Source organism: Suncus etruscus, chromosome 10 (genome assembly GCF_024139225.1).
Source record: "Suncus etruscus isolate mSunEtr1 chromosome 10, mSunEtr1.pri.cur, whole genome shotgun sequence".
In the NCBI taxonomy this organism is placed as follows: Eukaryota; Metazoa; Chordata; class Mammalia; order Eulipotyphla; family Soricidae; genus Suncus; species Suncus etruscus.
The window spans coordinates 17,980,693-17,998,836 of record NC_064857.1 but is presented as its reverse complement, the minus strand read 5'-3'; positions in this window follow the sequence as shown (position 1 = coordinate 17,998,836).

The window sequence follows — 18,144 nt, the reverse complement described above, 5'->3', positions numbered from 1 at the left end:
GCTGGAAGTTCCAGCTCACCTCAGGAAGCTCACCACAAAGAGTGATGAGTTTAGTTAGGGAAATAACTACATTTTGAACTGCCCTAATAATGAGAATGTATGAGGAAAATGGTGAGCCTGTCTAGAGTACAGGCGGGGGTCGGGTGGGGCGAAGGGAGACTTGGGACATTGGTGATGGGAATGTTGCACTGGTGATGGGTGGTGTTCTTTACATGACTGAAACCCAAACACAATCATGTATGTAATTAAGGTGTTTAAATAAATTAAAAAAAAAAGTTACAGCACAAGCTAAAAAGAAAAAAAAAGATATATAATTTGGTTCTTTTTTTAGATTATTCATTTATAAACACATTTTCTGAATATTTGATTATGTACCCTAGATAAACTATCAGAAGTGACAATTATATTGTCTAGTATTACTTGCCTTACCAAATCTTTTTATCATTAAATTGAAATCTATGCCTGATTTTTTTCCTTTGGTTTTTTGATCACACTGAGCACTACTCAGGGGCTATTCCCAGTTTAGTGTTTAGAGGTTGCCCCTGGCAATGGTTGGGGGATCATGTTGTATCCAGAATTGACCCAGGCTTCCTATATGCAAAGCATGGGGTCCAACTCTTTGAAATATCTTCTCATACCTCCTCTATGTTCATCTATGTGTTTATATACATATACATATCTTTTATTTGCAATGTCACTTTATTGAAACTAGAGATTTTAACATACAAGACATGTGCTCTGGCACAAAACTACATGCCTACCCTGGATTCATTTTGCATAATTTTTATTTGTTTTCTAAGTCTTATTTCATTTTTTACTTTTTGTATATATTTGAACAGCTGGTTCTTTGCTCTGTAAAATTGTTAGATAAATAAAAATGAACCTATCTATCAAAAAAAATCCCATTCAATATTACTCAAAAAAAAAAAAGAAAGAAAAGAAAAGAAGAGAAATGCCTAAAAAAAAAAGCAAGAGAAAGGAGAAACTCTTACTACCCTTCTTGGGCAGGGGTTTTTTCAAACAGGGTTTTTTCCCAGAAATTTGCTAGTGATATAAACTGATTTCCAGAAAATTGAAGATAATTTTGGAAATTACAAATTGAAGATAATTCTAAAAATAAATCACTAAATAATTTGGAATTATTATTTCATGTTACAAATAAATTTAGAGTCATACTTTAAAACTGAATAAATAAGGTAAAAAAACATAAAGTTTTTACTCTTAACATTAGGGTAAAAATTGAAGTTGTCTTTAGAATTTTCTGGAAGTTACAAACCTGTTGTGCTACTCTCCAACACTTAAGTTGCCAGTGAAATGCTAAATAAAATTGGAGATTTCCCTATCTCTGACAATGTGAATAAAAAAATCTATTTCAAATCCTCCAAGATTACTTTTGTATTAAAGTAAATCTCTTGATCAGATTTGGCAGTTTATGTTCAATCAGAATTCTGAATAGACTCATTGCTTCATTAAAATGTATGATGTTCTGAACTTAGGTTTCAGAATAGGATATTCCTTACCATATGACTAAAGTTTTGGTTTCAATTAAAATACAGTGAGATATTCATATCAAAATAAAGAATATTTTGAGGTAGGAGTATTCTTAATTGTTTTCTCTTCTTTCTTTCCTCCATATGATTCTACCATTACACTTCTGCTATTTAGCCGAGTAATTAATTTTCAAGAAATAAAAAAATATTTTTTCTTAATACATTTTATCTGGAGGCCTAGGAATTGCTTAAGTATTAGAGTTAATGCATAGCGTGTTCAAGATTTTGATTTTTAATCCCTGGCACCTCATGGCTCTCTCTGCACCACTGTGCATAGATCTGGTGCCTTCTAAGCAAAGTCTGTGGCTCTGATAGCTTCTCAACACCACGGACTAAAATCTGCTGTATGAGAAATTAATACTTTATTTAGTATATTATATCTGGGCACTAGCCAACATTTTTTTAAGGAACATGATTTACAAAGTTATTCATAGTACAATTTTAGGTATAGGGTTTATTAACCTCTTTACACCAATATACCCAAATGTCCTTTCTTCTCTCAGATTGACTCTTTGAAAGGCACATTTCTTTTATTAATTGCTTTATTTGAACACCAGGTTACAAAACTGTTTATTATTGAATTTCAATCACACAATGTACAGCATACTTCACCAATGCACCTTTCCTACCACCAATGTTCCCTATTTCCCTCCCATCCCCAACCTCCACCCCTGCCCATCTCTAGGCAATTTGTTTTTGCCTTTCCCTCTCCTCCCCTCTCTTTTTCCCTTTTGACTCTGCTTCTGTATTATTGTCAGTGGAAGGGTGACTTGCATGTCACTTTCTACCCTTTCAGCATTGAATTCTATTCAAAAAAATCAGTTCCAAGTATTGTCCTAATAATCTTTCTCTACTTTAACTTCACCCATTACTCTTTATAGCTTTCTGCTCTGACAGTTAATTCTATTGTCTTTGATACTGATACCATACTATTTCTTGTTTTTTTTCTATATCTTACAAATGAGTGTTATTATTCTATGTCTATCATTTTCATTCTGGATAATTTTACTTAGCATAATGATCTCCATGTCCATCCATGTATAAGAAAAGTTTATGACTTCATTTATTCTAATGGCTGTATAGTATTCCATTGTATAGATATACCACAGGTTCTTTAAACACTCATTTTTAGTCAGGCACCTGGATTGTTTATAGATTCTATTTATTGTAAAAAGTGTTGTGATGAACATAGGAGTACAGAGGGTATTTTCATATTGTGGGTTTTTTTGTTGTTGCTGTTATTGTTCCTGGGATATATTCCTAGGAGTAGTATTGCTGGATCATGCGGGAGCTCAATTTATAGCTTTTTAAATAATGTCCATAAAGTATAAAAAAGGCTGGGCCAGTCTGCATTCCTGCCAGCAGTGAAAAGGAGACACTTTTTTCTAACAAGCATGCCAGCATTGATTTTTTTTTGTTGTTTTGTTTGTTTGTTTGTTTGTTTGGTGTGTGTGATGCATGCTAGTCTCTGTAATATGAGATTATATCATTGTTGTTTTGATATGCATCTCTCTAATAATTAGTATTGTGGAGCATTTTGTCATGTGATTTTTTACTATCTTATTTCTTCTTTGAGGAAATGTCTGTTAATTTCTTCTCTCCATTTTTGATGGGGTTAGATATTTTATCCTTGTAACATTCCATCAGTACCTTGTATATTTTAGACATTAACTTTTTATCTGATGAGTATTGGGTTAATAGTTTCTTCCATTCTATAGATGACCTATGTATTCTACTCACTGTTTCATTTGAAGTGCAGAAGCTTCTTAATTAAATGCCCCATGTTTATTTTTGCTTCCACTTGTTGGCCAATGTGTTTTATCCTTGAAGATTCTTTTACCTTCAATGTCATGGAGAGTTCTACCTACATAATCCTCTCTGTATCTTATGGTTTCAGTTTTGATACCAAGATCTTTAATTCATTTTGAATTGACTTGCATGGTTTTAAGGAGAGGTCTGGGTTAACTTTTTTCATGCATTTGACCAATTTTCCCAGCACTACTTTTTTGCCCCAACCATTAGCTTTATTTTTATCATAATTAAACAATTCTAAAATATAATGAAAAAACCCAATGGCATTAATAGAAAACACTCAGTAAAATACAAAGTGAGGTGTAACCCTAAGAAGGCAAGTGTAGGACATATATTAATAAAAACTAATAAAAGATACTGTAATGGGAACAAATGAAGGAAATAAACAAATGGGAAACAAACAAATTCTTATATAAGAAAATTCAATCCTGCTAAAGATAATGATTATCCTTAAATTGATGTGGCATGAGTTTGGAATTTATTCACTTTTTTTTTTTTTTTTTTTTTTGCTTTTTGGATCACACCCAGCAGCACTCAGGGGTTACTCCTGGATCTACATTCAGAAATTACTCTTGGCAAGCTGATGGTACCATATGGGATGCTGGGATTTGAACCATCGGCCTTCTGCATGCAAGGCAAACCTCCGTGCTATCTCTTCAGACCCTTATTTTACTTTTTTATAGTATTGTTTTAGAATTTTATTGAGGCCAATGTGAATTACAAGTCTTTCACAGTTATATTTAAGATAAATAGTGACAATGAATTAGGGCAATTTCCACCACCATTGTTGACCTCCCTCTGTCCCTGTTCCCAGCATGCTTCCCCTGTTTCCACCCTTAGACCCCTGGACTTTTAGTGTAACAAGTCCCTTTTGTGTATAGCTTGCTGTAGTTTGGGTCTCTTGATTCTATTGTCATTGACTTTGGGTTGGGTACTTAAGGCTGATCATTTTTTATTTCCACTCAATGTTCATGAGATTCCTTACCCTGATACTTTTAATTTCTCTCAATTTATGAGGCAGAACAAGCTGATTCATGTTCTATGGTTCTGTTGGGGGAAAAAAGCAGGGATGAGCCCCTAGTAGAAGCTATTAATTTAAATTTAAAATAAAAAAGAAAGAAAAAGGAAAACAAAACAAAACAATTTTTTTTAAAGGAGGGAGCTGGTGTAGCAAGATTTGTAGTTTTTTGTGTTTTTGTTGTTTGTTTTTATGTTTTTTGTTTTGTTTTGTTTTTTGCATAGGCACAGTATTCGGGGAAATTAGAAAGGAAATTCCCTTAGCCTAAGATATATAGGGTTTCTCCACTCTTGAAGCATACTGCCAGGGGATCAACTACAGGTTACGGCCATATTCATTGTCAAACCCCAAGGTCTTTTTATGGTGCTAGAAAATGTTTAGTACAGTTGTGGTATGTCAAGATCAGTCTTCTGTAATTAGAAATCTTGGCTTTTTCACAGGTCCTAGGACAAAATGAAGGATAGAGTCTTTTTTATGGTTCCAGAAGCTCTGTTCAGTCACGGTTGTTGCAGTCAGTCTTCTGTAATTAGTGATCTTGGTTTTTACACAGGTGAAAGGATGGAGTGTCTTCTGATTTTATCTCACCATTAGGTGATGAGATTGGGGAACCTTCCCCTTAGAGATCAAGTTGTTGCTTTTTTCTCATTGTCAGGATGTCATATGCACCTAGCCTGGCTCAAATTGGTGCTGGAGTTGTATTAGGTACTCCCCCGGAGGAAGTTTGATTCCTGGTGCTGTTGCAGGGAACTGTGTTGGTTCTAAGGCTAGGATCTGGGGTTTGGACGGTGGATGTCCAATCATGTGTGGTCTAAGTAGAGTCCCCATGACAAGTGTTCAGGGTGTAAGGTGCCCCTGTATATAATATGCCCTAGATCTCATCTTTCCCAAGACTGTCTCAAAAGAAAAAATGGGACATCTATATTGTCTATATGTTTGATTCCTATACAGCTATACCTCTTAGTGCTTCTAGTCCCAAATGTAAAGGGAGCCTCCTTCATCCTTCATTTTTACTTATTTATTTATTTATTTATTTATTTATTTATTTATTTATTTATTTTGTTTTTCTTTGCTTGCTCTGGTCTGCTTAATACTAAATTCTAGAAGAAAAGTCTTGCCTGGGATAAAATAGTTCAGGTCAAAACCGGGACACAGAGAATGGATAGCCTGCCATTTTTACCTTCTAATGCACCAATAATATATGGCATCATTCCTTTTTGCATAGGCACACTAAAATGGGGAAATTTTATGTATAGAAACAAGCTATTCTCTACTAGGAATAAGAACTCATAAATTTTATAATACAGGAGCACCCCAGAACTATTTTTAAAGAAGCTTTCCTTGCTCCACTTCGTATTTAACATATTTAATTTTGGTTGTTAAAATTTGGTTATCTGGCCTACAGTATAGTGTATTAAGTCATGTATATTCTATTACTTTTTGTCTAGTTAATTATTTGCATATAGAAATGTGACATAGTTTTGTACTTTGACTTTTTGACTTTTACGATGATAAGCATTTGGATATCTCTAATATATTTTTAGTAGAATAAACAGAATATCATGATTTGAGCTTAACAGGAATAACAGGGTATTAATAGAATTTTTACTTTATTTGTATTAAAATTCAAGAGGATGAAAATTTATTTCTGAAATTACAAGAGACATTGTTTTATCGAGTATATCACACACAAAGTATCAAAACTTGAAATAAATTTAAGTTTCTATGGTAACTACAAAAGAAAAACTTCTTTTTTTATATTATTAATCCTTTGGCTCTCTAATATTCTTTGGGGTATCCACAAAGAAAAATTAATTTTATCATATTACTAAACTTTAATTACCATTTAAAACTGTGCTGACATTTGCACTGATAATACAAAAGCAATAATGGTTAAAATTACCGGTGTCTAAGGTCCAATAAAGGTAGTGACACCTGTTATTAGTATTCATTATATTCTTCACTATAAAATTCTCATAATTAAAAAATAAATACCAGTTTCATTGAATAACATCTTTGATGAAGCAATAAATTATTCTTATAATGCATGCTAATTTTATTATGTGCTAAATTTTATTTTATACATGTTTTTATTACAATAAGGGGAGCATGCAGAATATCACTTTTACAATCACAAAGTTTCATTTTTCTCTACACAAAAAGCATTTTTATGTTTTTTGCTTATTTGTCAGCTGGACCATATATACATTTACCATAGAATAGTAACACTAAACTATCATTATTTATCTTACAATATTTTTAACTGCATGTTAATCTGATAACATGCTGATTGAAAATTCTGGTCTCCAAAATAATCACTCACTCATCTAAACTTTTGTTATTCTTTTCCCTCAGACTTAAAATGCTCTTTTTTACACCGTTATGTTTCTTCACATGACAATATATCATTTAGTAAGAAAAGGACATAGTTTGTATTACTTTCTAGAGAAATATATCTACTTTATCCCATTCATTCAGGCTATCCTACGCCCCAATTTCATATGTGTATATTTTCTTTATTTTCTTTTTTTTATATGTGTATATTTTCAAGGCACATTGTTGTGAAGTTGGCAGTGATGTTTTGTTTATTTATTTTTCTTTAATTATAGTAGAGATATATTGTTACTATAATATATATGTTTTGCCTGTGACATATATGGTTACTGGTCCTTCTTTATCACAAGGACTCCATATCGCTGTCTTTGTGTCAATTATAGTGACACTTGGTACTCTCAGTTGTGTTTTCAAAAAACAAGAAGTTGTTACCATCATATTCCTTCTATTCCTTTGCTTTCTTGCTTTTAAACTCATACTCTGTAGGAGATCATTTGACATTTGTAATTGCTCTGACATATTTTTCTTAACAGGATGCCCATTAGTTCCATACAAATTCATAGCAAAGGGCAAGGTTTCATTAATAAATCTAATACTGATTAGTATTCCAGGTATATATATATATATTTATATATATTTATATATATATTAAGTTTTAGTCTTCTCATCTGTTGTTAGACGTTTGAATTCTTTCCAGATCTTGATTGTTGTAAATAGCATTGCAAAGAACATAGGTGTTCACATATTCCTTCAAATTAATGGTGTTTTTGTGTGTGTTCTTGTGATTAAATTCCACAGAGTTGAATCTCTGGGTTTTAAATACCAGTTTTCCGTAAAATTTTCACAAGAATGCATCGCCATCAAAAGTAAATAACTGAAATTGAGAAGAAAATACTTGGGTTTAAAAGCCATTAAAACCCAAGATGTATTCCTCAGTGTAAGGGCTAAAAACTCTGGGGTACACTCTGGAAAGACTGTCTAAATCCCAATACTACCAAATCCCCTAAAGCCTTACCCACACTCCTCAGCTACTTCCATGCAAACCATATAATTGACCCAATTTCACTGCTTCATGATTAATCCCTTCAGAGACAGATGCAAAGCTAATGAAAAATTCCAGGAACTGGGGCTGAGAACTCTAGAGTCTTCTCAGAGTGGGGACCGGCTACCTTCACCCACTCCCAACTTCCTCCCCTGCTGCCATGTAAACAACAACTCAGTTACAAGTTTCTACTCTCAAAAGAAAACAAGCCAAGCCAAACCACTGAAGCTCACCAGCCCAGTACAACAGACCCTGGAGTTTTGGAGTACAACACCTCCAAATTTCACAATACTGGCAGCCCCATAGGAGCACATCAAAATAGTCTGGAAAATAGCATAGAAGCCAAAATTTCAATAAACAAAGTCTCAAGTCTCAACTAGCAACAGTTTAGTAAACCCTCAGGCAATGACTTTAATAACCCTATTGTGAGATATAACAACGTCCACAGATTTTCTTTTACTGAAATACTTTTCAGTAATCCCATTGTTCATTTTATTGTAAGAAGCAACAAAAATAAATCATTTTGTGCCCTCTAAGAGGTAGGTTTGTGTGGATGAGAAAATGGCCCAACAGTGGAAGAAGGTAACAGGATAGATGTTGGTATATTAAATGCTCTTTGTAAAACACAATGCTTAAATAAAGTTAAAAAATTAAAATTAAAAGAATGAAAAGTCTTGGATTTATTCCAGTCCCATAGAAAATGTTTTTGTAGAAAGTGTATGTTTGTGCTTATGTGTGTGTATGCATGTGTGAGTGAGTTTGTATTAGGAGAAATGGATTTGAAGCAATCCAGGATGGCAGTTAGTCTGGGTAGACAGAAATTGATTGATCACTAACTGCTCTGAACATTTTCTTGCAGGTATCAGGGAGGCACTGAAAGCGTTTAAGTAAAATATTAACATTATTTGAATTTGATTTTAGCCAATGAATACAACCACAACACGTAGAAAAACCCACAATACAAGTGTGACAATGGGGAAACAACACAAGCCAGTGCCAGACATAGAGAATGACTATGGCAAATCTGATGACTTGAACATGACCAACCAACTAGTCAGTCTATCAGATAAGGAGTTTAGAGTCACAATATGGAAGGTATTCAAAGAACTCAAAGATAGAATACAAGAGAACACTAATAAGAATCAAGAGAATATGAAGATAGAAATCAGAAAACTCCAAACTAAAATTTCAGGTCAAATAACAGGTCTGAAAAATTCAGTAGATGAATTGAATAAAAACATGGTTGAGCTTTCCCACTGGTTAACAGCTTCTGAGGATAAAATTAGTACACTGGAAGATGAGATAAATAACAATTCCATACAGCAGAAGAAATTGGACAAAAGCCGCAAAGAAAATGATCAAACAATGGAAAAATTACTCAAAGAATGGGAATAGATGAAAATAGAAGTTTATGATAAGCTCAACAGAAACAACTTAAGAATCATTGGAGTCCCAGAGACCCGGGAAGAAAATCTCCAGGAAGAATCAATGGTCAAGAACATCATTAAAGAGAAACTACCAGAGCTAAAGAATACATGCGATCAAATCCTGCATGCCTGAAGAGTACCAACTAAAAGAGACCCCAGAAAAAACACCCCAAGACACATCCTAGTCACAATGACGAATCCCACAGATAGAGACAGAATTCTGAAAGCAGCAAGATCGAAAAGAGAAATTACATTCAAGGGAAGATCCCTGAGATTTACTGCAGACCTGTCACAGAAAACACTCAAGGCCAGAAGGTAGTGGTGGGACATAGTGACAAAATTCATGAAATAAATGCTTCACCTAGAATACTGCACCCAGTAAAACTCACTTTCAGGTTTGAAGGAACAATACATGGTTTCACAGACAAACAACAGCTCAGAAACTTTACAAAATCAATACCATTCTTAAAAGAAAAACTGAATGACCTACTTTAAGACAAGACTGACCAATAGACATACCAAATTTTGATATAAAGATGGCACTCTCAGGACAATTTTTTCTCTCAATGTCAATGGACTAAATGCACAAGTTAAGAGATACAGAGTGGCTAAATGGACTCAAAAACTCAATCCAACCTTCTGCTGCCTACAAGAAACACACCTGAATAGTCAGAACAAACATAGACTCAAAATAAAAGGCTGGAGGAAAATCATCCAAGCAAACAACACCCATGAAAAAGCTGGAGTGGACATACTAATATCAGATGATGCAAACTTTGTACTTAGGAAAGTTGTAAGGGACAAAGATGGACATTTTGTATTAATCAAGGGATACATACAGCAGGAAGAAATCACCCTCCTAAACATATATGCACCGAATGAGGGGCCAACAAAATATTTAATAAATTGTTGACAAATCTGAAAAATAATGTCAATAACAGCACAATGATTGTGGGGGACCTCAACACGGATTTGTCAAAACTTGACAGGTCAACCAGACTGAAACTCAACAAGTATATACTAGACCTGAAAAGAGAAATGGAAGAAAAAGGCCTAGTAGATATATACAGGACACTCCATCCCCAGAAGCCTAGATACACATTCTTCTCTAATGTACATGGGACATTCTCCAAGATAGACTACACGCTAGCGCATAAAACTTACCTCCATAATATCAAGAGGATAGAAATTTTGCCAGCTAACTTCACTAACCACAAGGCCCTGAGATTATATGTAAACCACAAAGGGACACAGAAGAAAAACTTTAATACCTGGAAGTTAAACAGCCTAATAATGAATAACCAGTGGGTACGAGATGAAATCAAAGAGGAAATCAAAACCTTCCTGGAAACAAATTACAATGGATACATAAACTATCAGAGCCTATGGGACACAGCAAAAATGGTACAGAGAGGAAGATTTATAGCTTTGCAAGCACACATCAGGAAAGAAGAAGGGGCATACCTGAATAGCTTAATGATGCAGCTTATAGAATTAGAAAGTACTCAACAAAAAGACCCAAAAATAGGGAGAGAAAGGAAATAACAAAGCTGAGAGCAGAAATCAATGAAGTGTAAACCCGAAAAACAATCCAAAAGATCAACGAAAGCAGAAGTTGGTTCTTTGAAAAAATAAACAAGATTGATAGACCACTGGCAAAACTAACAAAGAAAGAAAGAGAGGGGAAATTTGATAACTCATATTAAGAATGAAAAAGGAGAGATCACTACTGATATGGTAGAGATCCAAAGGGTAATCAGAAACTACTTCCAGAAACTCTATGCCACTAAAAATGAAAACCTGGAAGAAATGGATACATTTTTGGACTCTTAAACTCTTCCACAGTTAAATGAAGAGGATGTAGCATATCTAAACACACCCATCACTATTGAGGAAATTAAGACAGTAATCAAATGTCTGCCCAAAAACAAAAGTCCAGGTCCAGATGGATTTACTAATGAATTCTTTCAAACCTTTCAAAAGAACTTCTACCAATCCTGGCAAGTCTCTTTTATAAAATTGAAAAAACAGGAACACTTCCAAATAGTTTTTATGAAGCCAACATCACCTTGATACCTAAACCAGACAGAGATGCTACGAAAAAAGAAAATTACAGATCAATATTGCTGATGAATACAGATGCAAAGATCCTCAAAAAAATCCTGGTAAATAGGATTCAATGCCTCATTAAGAAGATCATCCACTAGGATCAAGTAGGTTTCATCCCAGCAATGCAGGGCTGGTTTAACATCTGTAAATCTATCAACATAATACACAACATCAACAACAAGAAAAACAGAAATCATATGATCATATCAAAATGCAGAGAAAGCATTTGATAAGGTCCAATACCCATTCTTGATCTAAACTCTCAGCAAGATGGAAATGGAAGGAACCTTTCTCAATATAGTTAAGGCCATCTACCACAAGCCAGAGGCAAATATTGTCCTCAATGGAGAAAAACTGAAAGCCTTTCCTCTAAATTCTGGCACAAGACAAGGCTGTCCTCTCTCACCACTCCTACTCAAAATAGCACTGGAAGTACTTGCTATAGCAATTAGGCAAGAGAAAGATATCAAGGGAATCCAGACAGAAAAGGAAGAAGTCAAGCTCTCATTGTTTGCAGATGACATAATATTCTACCTAGAAAACCCTAAAGTCTCTACGGAAAAGCTTATAGAAACAATAGACTCATATAGCTAGGTGGCAGGCTACAAAATTAACACACAAAAATCAATGGCCTTTCTATACACCAATAGTAATAAGAAAGAAATGGACTTTTAGAAAACAACCCCATTCACAATAGTGCCACACAAACTCAAATATCTTGGAATCAACTTGACTAAAAATGTGAAGGACATATGCAAGGAAAACTATAAAACTCTGCTCCGAGAAATAAGAGAGGACATGCAGAAATGGAAGCACATACCCTACTCATGAATTGGCAGGATTAACATCATTAAAATGGCAGTACTCCCCAAAGCATTGTACAGATTTAATGTGATCCCTCTAAAGATACCCATGACATTCTTCAAAGAAGTAGATCAGGCACTTTTGAAATTCATTTGGAACAATAAACACTCTAGAATAGCTAAAGCAATTATTGGGGAAAAGAATATGGGAGGAATTACTTTCCCCAACTTTAAACTCTACTACAAAGCAATAGTTATCAAAACAGCCTGGTATTGGAAAAAAGACAGGCCCTCAGATCAGTGGAATAGGCTTGAAAACTTAGAGAATTTTCGCCAGACATACAATCACCTAATTTTTGATAAAGGAGCAAGAAATCCTAAATGGAGCAAAGAAAGCCTCTTCAACAAGTGGTGTTGGCACTACTGGCTAGCCACTTGCAAAAAATTAAACTTAGAACCCCAGTTAACATCACATACTAAGGTAAAATCCAAATGGATGAAAGACCTCGATATCAGACCCGAAATCATATGATATATAGAACAACACTTAGGTAAAACAGTCCAAGACATTGAGACTAAAGGCATCTTCAATGAGAAAACTGCACTTTCCAAGCAAGTGAAAGCAGAGATTAACAGATGGGAATATGTTAAACTGAGAAGCTTCTGTACCTCAAAAGAAATAGCGCCCAGGATACAAGAGCCCCCCACTGAGTGTGGGAAACTATTCACCAAATACCCATTAGATAAGGGGCTAATCTCCAAAATATACAAGGCACTGACAGAAATTTACAAGAAAATATCATCTAATCCCATCAAAAAATGGGGAGAAAAATGGACAGACACTTTGACAAAGAAGAAATACAAGTGGTAAAAAGACACATGAAAAAATGCTCCATATCACTAATCATCAAGGAGATGAAAATCAAAACCACTATGAGGTACCACGTCACACCCCAGAGATTGGCATACATCACAAAGAATGAGAACAAGCAGTGTTGGCAGGGATGTGGAGAGAAAGGAACTCGTATCCACTGCTGGTGGGAATGCTGTCTAGTTCAACCTTTATGGAAAGCAATATGGAGATTCCTCCAAAAACTGGAAATAGAGCTCCCATACGACCCAGCTATACCACTCCTAGGAATATACCCTATGAACACAAAAATACAATACAAAAATCCCTTCCTTACACCTATATTCATTGCCGCTCTATTTACCATAGCAAGACTCTGGAAACAGCCAAGATACCCTTCAACAGATGAATGACTAAAGAAACTGTGGTACATATACACAATGGAATATTATGCAGCTGTCAGGAGAGTTGAAGTCATGAAATTTTCCTATACATGGAAATACTTGGAATCTATCATGCTGAGTGAAATAAGTCAGAGAGAGAGAGAAAGACGCAGAATGGTCTCGCTCATCTATGGGTTTTTAAATAAATGAAAGACATTCTTGTAATAATAACTTTCAGACACAAAAAAATAGAAGAGATGGAAGTTACAGCTCACCTTATGAAGCTCACCACAAACAGGTATGTGTTTAGTTAGAGAAATAACTACATTTTGAACTATCATAATAATGAGAATGTACAAGGGAAATAGAAAGCCTGTCTAGAGTACAGGCGGGGGTTTAGTTGGGAGGAGGGAGATTTGGGACATTGGTGCTGGGAATGTTGCACTGGTGATGGGTGGTGTTCTTTACATGACTGAAACCCAAACACAATCATGTAAGTAATAAAGTTGTTTAAATAAAAAAAACATTATTTGAATTCAATTTCAAACACATTGTGATAGCAAAAAGGAAGATGATTCTGAGTAAAGTTGGATAAGAGGATCCAATATAGAAAAAAATTTCAGGGCCCGAGAGATAGCACAGCGGCATTTGCCTTGCAAGCAGCCGATCCAGGAACAAAGGTGATTGGTTCGAATCCCGGTGTCCCATATGGTCCCCCGTGCCTGCCAGGAGCTATTTCTGAGCAGACAGCCAGGAGTAACCCCTGAGCATTGCCGGGTGTGGCCCAAAAACCAAAAAGAAAAAAAAAAGAAAAAAAGAAAAAAAATTTCAGTTGAGAAAAAATAATTGGGGAAGGGGGAAAAAGAGAAATAAATAATTCATTAAGATTTTGGTGACGGTGAGGTGGCGCTAGAGGTAAGGTTTCTACCTTGCAAGCGCTAGCCAGGGAAAGACTGCGGTTCGATACTCCCAGCGTCCCATATGGTCCCCCCAAGCCAGGTGTGATTTCTGAGCGCTTAGCCAGGAGTAACCCCTGAGCATCAAACGTGTATGGGCCCCCCAAAAAAATATCTTACCTGGAAAAGTTGTGATTAGAAGAAAACATAGATGAATAGCAAGAACTAGAATGGATAGGAAAATAAGATTGGTAAATATTTGGGGGTTATAAAAAGGAAAGAATTATTAATGTTAACTAGTAAATATACAGTTATTAATAGTTGAATAATTAAATGTTTTATACTGAGTTCCTGTTCTAAAAGCATAAAGTAATACACAGTGCTTGATACTAATTTGTTAGACAGTGCATTTCTCTAAAAAGTTTTTTAATAACAGAACATTATGAGAAACATCCCTAAAGAGGACTCTGATATTGTGGTCTGGATTCCTCATTTCCTAAATATCTACTTTAGAGAAATAGAGCTGGCTCTAATTAAGAGAACCCCTTGACTCCATGAAATGTGGAAGTAATATAACACATATAAGGAAAATTCCTTACAATCAATCTTAAAATCCTCAACAGAGAATCAATCTTTGTTCTTGTAAAATAAATCAATTCTTCCTTAATTAACAAGTGAGACTAATCTGTCCAGGCCAGGAATTGATTACAATGACATCACTCTTTTTCTTGAATTCTAAAATGTACTTTACATCTTGGCTACAGACAAATTATAGTCAGCTTAAAGATTGAGGCCAGGAGTCATGTTTTCAGGAAGATTTCTGTGTCAGAATTTGTCTCTATCTTAGATTAGGCATTTTTGTTTAGTGATTCTCTGTAGAGTAGACATCATAGCAAATTGCAGTGATTTGTATGTTTATAGTTCTTAATCCCTAGACTATAACAACTATGGTATGTCTGCCTCATAGTAAATGCAGAGCCCATGAGATTACAGTCAACAAACATCATACTCTTAAAAATCTGAATTTTCCTTACTAATTTCCTCCAATAGAATTTGTCAATTTATAGTCACTAAAATAACTAAATTTAATATTTGTTGTTTTATATTCCATTTTCTAATTCCAGTATATAAATGTCTCCAAAAAAATCTTTTCTATTTTCTTTCACAGAGTTCTGTATAATACATAAAATTTGTCAATAGATATGTCTTTTGAATGAGCAAACTTATTGGAAAATATTCAGCTGTATGATGGCAAAATTATCCAAACAGAATCCAGTTTAAAAATAGCCATATAATTTTAGTAAACGTGTATTAAATAAATATAATATTATACTTCTAAATAGCATGCTATTTTATCCCAATTTTTAATAAAACTGAGCTCTTAGACATCTATTAAAAATATTCAGAAAAAAATCTTACATTTTTAATACTACCTTAAAAACAAATTGAGAGCCTATTTGTTCACATATTTTCATCTTCACCATTCAGAATGTTACTATAGCATTCTTAACTTTCTGTACATGAGTGCTTGTTTACTTTCACTTTTATATTTCATTGCATTCTTCTCACTAAAGTTCTATTAATAGTTTAAAGAAACAAGTAAATTAATGTTATTTTCTTGCTTTCAATACCTAATTATCTTTTATCACCTTATGATAAAGAAATCAACAAGAATTTAAAGATCTTTCTGATATTATTCTTGCTGACTTTACTTTCAAATTCTCCAATTCTCTCATTAATTATGAGACTGGTCATACTGTGACTACTTTTAAAATAAAATGTATGGATTTGCACTGTTTTATGATAGTGTATATATTGGGAAAAAGCATCTTTATACCTTCAATGTGCCTATAAGACTCACTGAGAACACAACCAAGATTGTAAAGTCTTTAACACCATAAATGATTACTATTGCCTTTCTTCTCACCTTATTTCTCCTTACCTTATAAGAACTACCAAATTTTCATGGTCCAAGAGATTTTTGTAAAGTTTTAGAACTTTGTTTACCTTGCTTATTTATATTGTGTACATAAAACCATTTGAAAATTATCTATCATTTTAGCAATTATTGTATAAGTTTTATTCACGTTGCCACAGGTAGATAATATAATAATTTTTAATACTGGAGTATTTCACTGAGTACTTGTACAACTTCTTTATTGAGTCATCCACCAATAAGTATTTAAGTTGTGTCCATGCATTTGCTGTTTCTGATCATGCAGTATTAACATTTAAAGGTTATGCATCTTTTTAAATTAATGTTTTAATGATATTCAGATAAATACATCAGAGTGGTATAGATGGGTCAGATGTTATTCTCCATATTTTAAAAATAAATTCATACTTTTTTCCATAGTGACTGCATCCATTAACACTCCCACCAGTAGTCAGGGAAGATATCTTCACTCCAAGTTATAGTAACTATATGTTGTTTCTAGTCTTAATATAGGCTATTATCACAATTGTGAACTGAAAATGCCTTGTGTTTCTAATTTCCTCTCCCTATTAAAAGGTAAAGTTGTTCATGCATGTTTTTGAAGTCATATGTTTAAATATTCTTTCCATTTTGGTAGGCTTGTTTTAGGTTATTATTGAGGCATATGAATTTTTATTATAATAAAATATTATTTATATTTTAGAGAGACAGAACAGGTTTTGTTGAAAAAAGTTTAGAAAATATTGAGGGGTCATAGAAATTTTTAAAGCTATTAAAGATATATATGCCTAGTCTTTCCAAAAATTTTTGGAATGCTTTTCTCAGCTACACTGATGTTAGCTATAGTATAGTGCAAGAACAGTTTGTATAGAATTCTCTAACAGAAATGGAACAAATCCTTGGAAATGCACAGATGAATTAAATAGAACTAGTCATGAAGATGATATATTAGGAAACGCTGATATAAATCAAATAACCATAAAGTAAATATATATATTTAAATTTTAATGACTGCTAGAAATTAAGATGGTGCTACAATGAATGTCTATATAATAATTCAGAAACATCAAGTTAGAATCGGGAAATGACTAATAAGTTCCAATAGCATTCCAGACAGAAGGGAAAGGCTGTAAGTGGTCAGTATCATTGCTCTAGCAAAATACAAATAAATAAATAAATAGATAAATAAATAAATAAATAAATAACAAAGGTCACTGTGACTGGTGGATGGAAATAAAACCAAAGGCCAAAGATTCAGAAATTGGCAGGAGTCACATACCAAGGATTATGATAATGCTTGAATCCATTTACTTATCCTAATAACAATAAAAATAGCTTTTTGATAGTTAATACTAAAGCAACACAAGTACATAGATTAAGAATGGGGAGAAAATAGAGTGTGAAATGGTTTCTAAAAATAGTAAGTAATAATTCTTTTACATTTTTCTGTTATTAAATTGTATTATTTATTTCTCAACTATTTTAATTCAATCCAACTCTAGAGAAAGATGACAAAGCGAGTGCCAACGCCTTGCATGTAAACATTAATTAAACCAATATGTTAACAAATTTAGAATTAGTTTCATCGCTTTCCTGTGCCTGGGACAAACTCTAACATAGAAAGGAAAAACAATGGAGATTTTACTTTCTTGGTGCTCAGATGTAAAGCAAAAGGGGGAACTATTATTATGAACCCATATGTTCTTAGTGGCAAGTATGCATGCCAGAGCTGGCTGTCATTTTGGACAATTCTTTTCTGGCAAAAATAGGTAACATAGAGGTCCAAGCAATAGAACAGTGATAGGGCGGGCATTTGCCTTGCACAAAGCTGACCCAAGATGGACGCTGGTTCGATCCGCAGCATCCCATATGGTCCCCCGAGCCAGAAGTGATTTCTGAGCACAGAGCCAGAAGTAATCCCTGAGGGGTACCAGGTGTGGAGTAATCCCTGAGGGGTACCAGGTGTGACCCCCAAAACAAAATGAAC